This window comes from Rutidosis leptorrhynchoides, chromosome 1, assembly GCF_046630445.1.
Source record: "Rutidosis leptorrhynchoides isolate AG116_Rl617_1_P2 chromosome 1, CSIRO_AGI_Rlap_v1, whole genome shotgun sequence".
In the NCBI taxonomy this organism is placed as follows: domain Eukaryota; kingdom Viridiplantae; phylum Streptophyta; class Magnoliopsida; order Asterales; family Asteraceae; genus Rutidosis; species Rutidosis leptorrhynchoides.
In genome coordinates, this window is record NC_092333.1 from 355,935,943 (window position 1) to 355,945,081 (window position 9,139).

Here is a 9,139-nt window from a genome sequence, read left to right on the forward strand (position 1 = left end):
TAGAGTTTTCCATCTTGAACCTTTTCAAGATTTTATCAATGTATGTACTTTGACTTAAACCTATCAATCTCTTGGATCTATTCCTATAGATCCCTATCCCCAATATATATTGTGCATCTCCAAGATCCTTAATGGAGAAGCAACTCTTTAGCCAAGTTTTGACTCCTTGCATTGTGGCAATATCATTCCCAAATAATAATATATCATCCACATATAGTACAAGGAATATGATAGTGCTCCCACTAGCTTTCTTATATACACAAGCTTCATCACCATTTTTAATGAAGCCAAATTTCTTGACTTCCTCATTAAAACGATGATTCCACATTCTAGATGCTTGTTTCAATCCGTAGATTGATTTCTTTAACTTGCATACCCTTTTAGGATATTTTGGATCAACAAAACCTTCAGGTTGGACCATATAGACATCTTCCATAAGATATCCATTTAGGAAAGCGGTTTTGACATCCATTTGCCATATTTCATAGTCGTAGTGAGCAGCAATGGCAAATATTATCCTAATAGACTTTAGCATTGCCACTGGCGAGAAAGTTTCATCATAATCAACCCCTTGAGTTTGAGTGAAACCTTTTGCTACAAGTCTAGCTTTATATGTATCCAAGTTTCCATGTATGTCAGTTTTCTTCTTGAAAAGCCATTTGCAATCAACTAGCTTAGAGCTAGGAGGTTGCTCAACAAGTTCCCACACTTGGTTTTCATACATGGATTGCATCTCGGCGTCCATGGCATCCTGCCATTTATCTTTATCAATCCTTGATAAAGCATCTTGGTAGTTTGTTGGTTCATCCAAATCAACCGTATGGCAACCATCTATGAGAAACCCATATCTCTCAGGAGGATTGCTAATCCTACCAGATCTACGAATGTCTTGTGTATTTTGATCATCCATTTGATCACTATCAACATTTTCATGTTGAGTGCTAGTGTTAACCATTTGTGTATCATCTACTTGATCTTGAACCTCTTCAAGATCTATCTTCCTTTCACTATTTCCTTCCATTAGGAACTTAGTTTCAAGGAATTCCGCCTTCCGAGCAACAAATACATTCTGCTCGGATGGATCATAGAAATAGTATCCCATATCATCCTTGGGATATCCTATGAAGATACACTTCGTGGATCGAGCATTCAACTTATTAGGGACGTAACACTTAGGATAAGCTTCACATCCCCATACCTTTAAGTATGATAGAGATGGAGGTTTGCCAAACCACATCTCGTGAGGAGTTCGTTCCACTTTCTTGGTTGGGGCCATATTTAAAATACGAGCCGCGGAGCTTAGACAATAACCCCAAAATGATAGAGGCAACGAGCTTCTTGCCATCATAGATCGAACCATATCCATTAGGGTTCAGTTCCTCCTTTCGGAAACTCCATTAAGTTGGGGTGTTCCGGGTGGAGTAAGTTGTGAGATAATCCCACAACTCCTAAGATGATCTTGGAAAGCATCGCTTAGGTATTCACCTCCTCTATCAGTACGAAGTACCTTAATTGTCTTGTTGAGTTGATTTTGTACTTCGTTTTGATATTCTTTGAATGCTTCAAAAGTTTCATCCTTGTGTCTTAATAAGTAGACATATCCGAAACGACTGAAGTCATCAATGAAAGTAACGAAGTATCTTTCACCATTCCTAGTCATGGGCTTAAAGGGTCCACATACATCCGAATGTATTAATCCCAATAAATCTTTAGCCCTTTCATAAGTCCCTTTGAAAGGTGCTTTAGTCATCTTGCCTTGTAAACAAGATTCACATACATCAAACGAATCCATTTCATTTGATTTCAAAAGTCCATCTTTTTGAAGTGTATGCATTCGGTTCTTGTTTATGTGACCAAGGCGACAATGCCATAAATAGGAATCACTCAAATCCCTTTTGAGTTTCTTGGTGCTTGTATGGTACATTGAGCTACTAGATGATGTGTCATCATGAACCAATTCATAAATTCCATTTGAAGGTGAAGCCTTGAAATAGAATACATTATCTAAATAAATATGGATATCATCATTAACAAAATTAAGATAAAAACCACATTGTTTCAAACGGGAAATGGAAATAATGTTTCGACATAAATCGGGTGCATACAAAACATCTTTCAAAATAAGTTCCAAACCACTTGGAAGCTTTAACACAAAGTCTCCTTGAGCCTTCACTTGCACTTTGGCCCCATTACCCATGTAGAGACTTGATGTTCCCGTTTGCTTGCTACTTCTTTTGAACCCCTGCAATGAATTGCAAATGTGAGTTCCACATCCAGTGTCTAATACCCATGTATTAGAAGAAGTAATACTAAGCTCTATATATACCATATATATATTACCTGAGGTTTGCCCTGCATCCCTCTTGTCCTTCAACTCCTTAAGATAGACTGGACAGTTTCGTTTCCAATGACCCATTTCACCGCAACCGAAACATGGGTCTTCCTTGGGGTTTGCCTTCTCGGCTACCTTTTGCTTCTTAGCCTTGTTCTTGGTTGGGGTAACCATCTTCCCCTTCCCTTTGCCTTGATGGGCGGGTCCTTTCCTCTTAGCCACCTTTGGCTTAGAGGTGTTACCTTTGGATCCACCTTGATCGATTGCTAACACGGGTAAAGCCCTTTTACCCATGCTAGTTTCCGCTGTTCTAAGCATACCGTGAAGCTCACCTATGCTCTTATCCATCCCATTCATATTGTAATTAATTACAAATTGATCAAACCTTTTTGATAGGGAGTTAAGGATAAGATCGGTGGCTAACTCATTAGATATGTTTAGGTTAAGACGGTTAGCACGATCGATAAGGCTTTTCATCTTAAGTACATAAGATGAAACCGATTGGGTATCGTCCATACGACAAGCATGTAGCGCCCGAACCGTTTTGAAGCGTTCGACACGCGCTTGTTGGAGGAACATCTCCTTCAATTGCGTTATCATGTCGTATGCACTATGATGCTCGAAATCCTTTTGGAGTTCGGGTATCATAGTCCCAAGCATTAAGCATGAGACTTGAAGGGAGTCGTGGCAATACTTATCGTAAGAGGCCATTGCCTCCACATCATTCTCATCCGGTTGATCGGGAATGGGGTCCTCAAGCACATACATTTTATCCTCTTGTTTGAGGACAATCCGAAGATTGCGGAACCAATCCATAAAGTTTGTATGGTTGAGTTTGTCTTTCTCTAAGAGAGACCTTAATGATAGGTGGTTCAGGTTAAGTGGTGCGTTTGGAATGTTGTTGTTGTTATTGGCGGCCATCTATAAAATTAACAAAGTTCGTTTAAGTATCGATTTTAATGTAACATTCAATACCCTTTTAAAATTTTAATTGACTTATTAAATATTAGAATCCAACGGTAAATCAAATTTCGGTTAGGTGACCTTTATCCCGTTATTTGATTTAGCTAGGTAGTCATTATATGACAATTGCAATCCTTTTGCAACTTCTAAGTTATGGGATCATGCAATCCTTTTGCATGGCATATTTATCCCATCAACGCCTATTTGTTCCTCATGCTTCGGTGGCCCTAAGTTCATGATTCCCAAATCAAGTCGTCCCACTTGTGTAAACATGTAAATTCAACATACAAGTGGTTAGGTGACCTTTATCCCACAAGTATGCGAAATTTACCTTATTGATATTAGTCCGCTCATGACGGTTAGGTGACCTTTATCCCGTCAAGAGTTTCTTAATATGTCTAAGTGTTTTCACAAAAGGATGGCGTTAAACTTGTTAAGCTTGTTTGTTAAAGGGATTTTGAGTTTTCGTTATTTCTAGTTTAGGAAAACTTTTGCACCATACACCAACATGCATTTAGTGTATGGTTTATTTGAAAATCCATTTTCATGTTTATTTTATAAAACTTGTATAAAATAAGTGGAATTGGGTTTTGAGCTCTATCATTTGGTCATATTTTGTTGCATGTTAAAGTTCACAATCCTGAGAGACATATTAAATCAATGTGGCTAATATGTTATGATCCAAGTCGGGTCATACCCAATAACAAACTTACCGACACCTTAAACATATTTAATATTGACGATTGGCTCGTTAAATAAATACGCGACACTTGAACTTTAGAAAATCGGTTTTCTAAAATATAATCACTTGAGATAAATTATTTGGATAATTTATATACATTATGAATTTAATTATTTATAGGTTTAAATAATTATATTGTGTTATATTTTGTAAATGGTTTATAAAATATGCAAGTAACTTACAAAATATTTGGCATTTTGTAACAAGCTTTTATAAAACAAAAATACAAGTTTTATAAAATAAAACTAAACCCACCCCACATGGTGGACGGTTTTGGGGAGTCTCCAAGGTCCTCCCATGCTTGTTTCCTTGTTACTTGTGTTGGCACAAGTTCATATATGCATGGGTCATTCAAATACCAAAGTATTCTTTGACTAAAGCCTAGAAAACAAGTGAAAAACACTCTCTTCTTCTTGATACAGCATTCTGGCCGAATTTTTTAGGTAAAAAGGAGTGTGCTTGAGTTTGTTTGAAAGCTTATCTTCAAGTGTCAACAAATCCTAACTATAGTATTAGGTGTTGGGCAAAGTTTGGGGTATTATCTCTTGAGGTTTCATGCTTTTGAAGCTTGCATTCTCATCATCTTTCTAGTTGCTGCTGTCCAGTTTTTCAAGTGCAAATAAAAGAGTATTGAGCTTGGTTAATTAGTTAGTTAAGTGTCTAAATTTTAACTAACTTAAAGGGTGGTGTTGGTGTATCAAAGGATTGGGTTTTACACACTTGTTCGTCATCTTCATCATCACTTATTAACCTCCTAACTTGGAGAAGGTATATCCTCTTTACTAGCTCTTTTACTTTGTAAGCATATTTTCTAGACTTGATATGGTTTTGGAATTCATGTTTAAAAGGTTAAACTTCATATTAATTAGTTTATAAATATGCTTCCGCTTAATCTTGAAATCGGGTTTTGACATATATGTTCATGAAACTTGTTTATATGATGAATTCCAACAATGGAATTCAAATGAGGGAAGGCTCAAGGAGACTTTGTATTAAAGCTTATGCTCACTTTTGTTACTTCCTATATACACAAGTTCTTAAGTGCATGCTACACACAACAACCAAGGAATTTGACCAAGGATTCCACTTAAAAGTTCAAGAAAACTCTCTTAACTTTTCAGCTACTATTCTGGCCGAAATTTGTGAGCTGTTTTGAGGAGGTTTCTTGCTTGGTTTCTAGCTTAATAAGTGTCTTAAAATCCTAACTAATTCAAGGAAAGTGTTGGTGATTCAAAGCTTGGGGTATACTACACTTGAGGCTTCAAGTTAGAAGCTTTTAAGTCATCAATTTCATCAAACATTTCAGCTCAAATTCTGCTGCTGCTGTTCGGTTTTCTCAAGGGCAGAAAAGAGGGTTTTCAAGCTAGGTTTCAAGGTGTACAAGGTTTATAACAAGGCAAGGGTGTTTTGGTGCTTTCCTTCATCATCATCCAAGCATTTTGCAGCCCTTAAACTTGTTTTAAGGAGGTATAAACATCTTAACTTTCTACTTAGTTTGTAAGCATATTTGTTCACAACTTGATCCATGGGGTTTAACTTTAAAATGGTTTAAAGATATACAAGTTCTAAAATGTAACTAACATGCTTCCGCTTTAATAAAATTCTTAAAAGGTTTTAAGTATTATCAAACTTGTTAAATCCCAACAGTTCACAACTTGATCCATGGGGTTTAACTTTAAAATGGTTTAAAGATATACAAGTTCTAAAATGTAACTAACATGCTTCCGCTTTAATAAAATTCTTAAAAGGTTTTAAGTATTATCAAACTTGTTAAATCCCAACAATTTTAATTATTGAAATTTACTTTATCGCAATTTAAATTCTGTCATTTATATTATCGTCATTTATCTTTACGCTTTATTTAAAATCGACAAACCGGTCATTAAACGGTAAAAACCCTCTTTTATAATAATATTACTGTATATAATTATATATATTTTATACAAATATAGTTTCTAAAATATAGCGTTAAACTTAGCCTGCTCCCTGTGGAACGAACCAGACTTACTAAAAACTACACTACTCTACGATTAGGTACACTGCCTATAAGTGTTATAGCAAGGTTTACGTATATCCATTCTATAAATAAATAAATAACTTGTGTAAAATTGTATCGTATTTGTATCGTATTTCGTAGTAAAAATATAGTATATTTCGTATACACCTCGCATAACATCAAGTTTTTGGCGCCACTGCCGGGGAACGCCGAAGCAAAACGCTATTAAAAAAAAGATTTTTATTAAGCTTTAATTTATTTTTATAAAAATACGTTTTATATAATACAATCAAAAATATAAAAGAAAAGGAAAAATATATTTCTATATTTTTAAGTTTAGTTAAATTTAAAAAGTTTATATTTCTTTTTATTGTGAAAAGTTATAAAAACTAATAAGTAAATTTTTTTTATTTATAAGTTTTATATAAATTTTTTACAAAAATATAACACAGAAAAAAAAAATTATAAAAGTAATCGGGCCGATCACTGTAGCAGCCCAACTTTCTGGCCTAGTATCCGATCTCATGCGATCGCATGAGCCCAGGCCTTGAAACCCATGCGACCGCATGGTCCCTTCTGACACGCCAAGTTTGACCTGGTACTGCATTAATTACGGAGTATTATTAATTATTATTATTATTAAACCCTAATTAGGGTTAATTATTATATTAATTAGTTTTAGTTTTATTTATTTTGTATTTTTAAGTTATAATCAGTTTTATTAATATAATAAATTAATACTTTTATAAAATAATAATATAAAAATAATATTTTTATAAAAATTGTATTTTTATAACTTTAAGTTTTATTTTTGTATTTTATATCGTTTAATTCGTAATTTATATATTTATCGTTCGTAACTAGTTTGTAGCTTAGTATTTTGCCGTAGTATCTCTAGATTTTTAGGCTTTGCCGTAAAATCCCTTAAGTGCTTTTTCTATAGACTAAGATTTAGGTGCTTTAGAATTTTGCGACGCCGTTTTAAGTTTTAGTGCCTTTTTAAGTTATTGCCATTTTGGATATAGAATTCCTTTTAAGCTTTAATACCTTTAGACGTAAGTTTTAATTTTTAGTTTTTAGACTTTTAAGTTTCGACGCTGCATTTTATTATTTTTCGACGCTTAATTTTTCGACCTTTTATGTTTCAACGTTTTTCGACGCGCTCTTTTTCTTTCTTATTTCTCGACACTCTAGTTTTTAGGACATAGAATTTTCTATTTCTTCTCTACAATTTCAAAAAGAAAAATTATTTTAAGCGGTTAAATTGATAGACATCCAAAATTTTCTGGTTCGTAGTAATAGTTGGATTTGTTAGTGGCGAGTTGTGGGCTTCCGATTTAAAGGGTCCTGGCTACCTGCTGCATCTATTGGCTATTCGAAATTTGGGCAAAATCAGAAAAGTCTATTAATTTGATAACTTATATAATTTTTATTTTTATAACTAATAGGATATTCAGTGAATGCACCGAGCAAAACGTTCACCACCTTTCATACGTTCACCACCTGTAACTCGATCAAGACATCTAGCTAATATTTCCGCTGTTGATTTTTCTTTGGAATTATCATCTAGTCGACCAAGTACTCCAATTCAAATTTTTGATACTCCATTTTTTGAACCCGACCTCACAATTGAGAATCCAGAGGATATTCAGGGACAATTCAGAGATCCTGAACCAATAATCATTCCTCCTGAACCACAAATCACTCATCCAGAGATTATCAAGGAAGAAACCATTAAATCAGAATCCTCTAGTGATTCAGATTCAACAAATTCAATTATGGAAGTAACAAAATCTCTAAGTATGGAAGACCGAATGAGAGCTACACGTACGGGCCAAGGTCACGCCATTATTAAGCCAGACATTAATGCGCCAGATTATGAAATCAAAGGACAAATCCTACACATGGTAACTAATCAATGCCAATATAGTGGTACGCCAAAAGAAGATCCAAACGAACATCTAAAAACCTTTAATAGGATTTGTACTCTATTTAAGATCAGAGAAGTTGAGAATGAACAGATCTATCTCGTGTTATTTCCCTAGACTTTAAAGGGAGAAGTCAAAGATTGGTTAGAATCGTTACCTGAAGGGGCGATTGATACATGGGATGTCTTAGTTGAAAATTTTCTTAAACAATTCTTTCCGGCATCTAAAGCCGTGAGACTCCAAGGAGAAATTGTTACGTTTACACAGAAGCCAAATGAAACATTATATATGGCATGGACAAGATTTGGAAAATTGTTGAGAGGATGTCCTCAACACGGTTTAGACACTTATCAAATAGTACAAATATTCTACCAAGGTATCGACATTGCTTCATGAAAAGATATCGACATAGCAGCTGGTGGTTCCATTATGAAGAAAACCGCAACTGAAGCTCACAAAATCATTCATAACACAGCCTCCCACTCGCATGAATGGCACCAAGAAAAAGATATTTTTCGTTCCTCTAAGGCCGCTTGAGCCGATTCTAGCCATGACTTTGATTCTGTTTCCGCAAAAATAGATGCTTTCGAGAGACGAATGGAAAAGATGAATAAAGATATTTACGCAATACGAATCAGTTGTGAGCAATGCGGTCAACCACACTTAACGAAAGATTGTCACATGGAGCAAACGATGGAACAACGTGAGAATGTTTCCTACATGAACCAAAGGCCGGGAAATAATTATCAAAATAATTATCAACCGCCAAGGCCAAACTTCAATCGAAATCAAAACATTCTTTACAATCCAAATGGACCTAACAATAACTCGTACAACCAACAAGGTCCAAATAACCAACCAAATCAAAACAACACTTTCAATTAACAAAAACCTAGCTTGTATAAACCATCACAACAAACCGAAGAGAAAAAGTCAAATCTGGAAGAAATGATGGCAAAGCTAATGGAATCTCAAACACAATTTATTACATCTCAAACCCAAACAAATGAGAGGTTTGATAAGTCATTAAGAACTCAACAAGCTTCCATTTTGAATCTAGAAAAACACGTAGGTACTCTTGCTAGCATGATGAGTGAGAGGGAACAAGGAAAACTACCGAGTGATACTGAAGTAAATCCTCGGAATGAGAATGTTAATATGGTGTCAACAAATTCTGA

At 34.9% G+C, this 9,139-nt stretch overlaps 1 non-coding gene across 1 annotated transcript; it reads right to left on the reverse strand.

Annotated features, from left to right (window-relative positions):
- Positions 1-8,195: 8,195 nt before the first annotated feature.
- LOC139886992 (small nucleolar RNA R71) lies at positions 8,196-8,302 on the reverse strand. The gene has a single exon (XR_011772847.1). It is a non-coding gene; the product is annotated as a small nucleolar RNA R71 (small nucleolar RNA).
- Between the last annotated feature and the right edge of the window lie 837 nt (positions 8,303-9,139).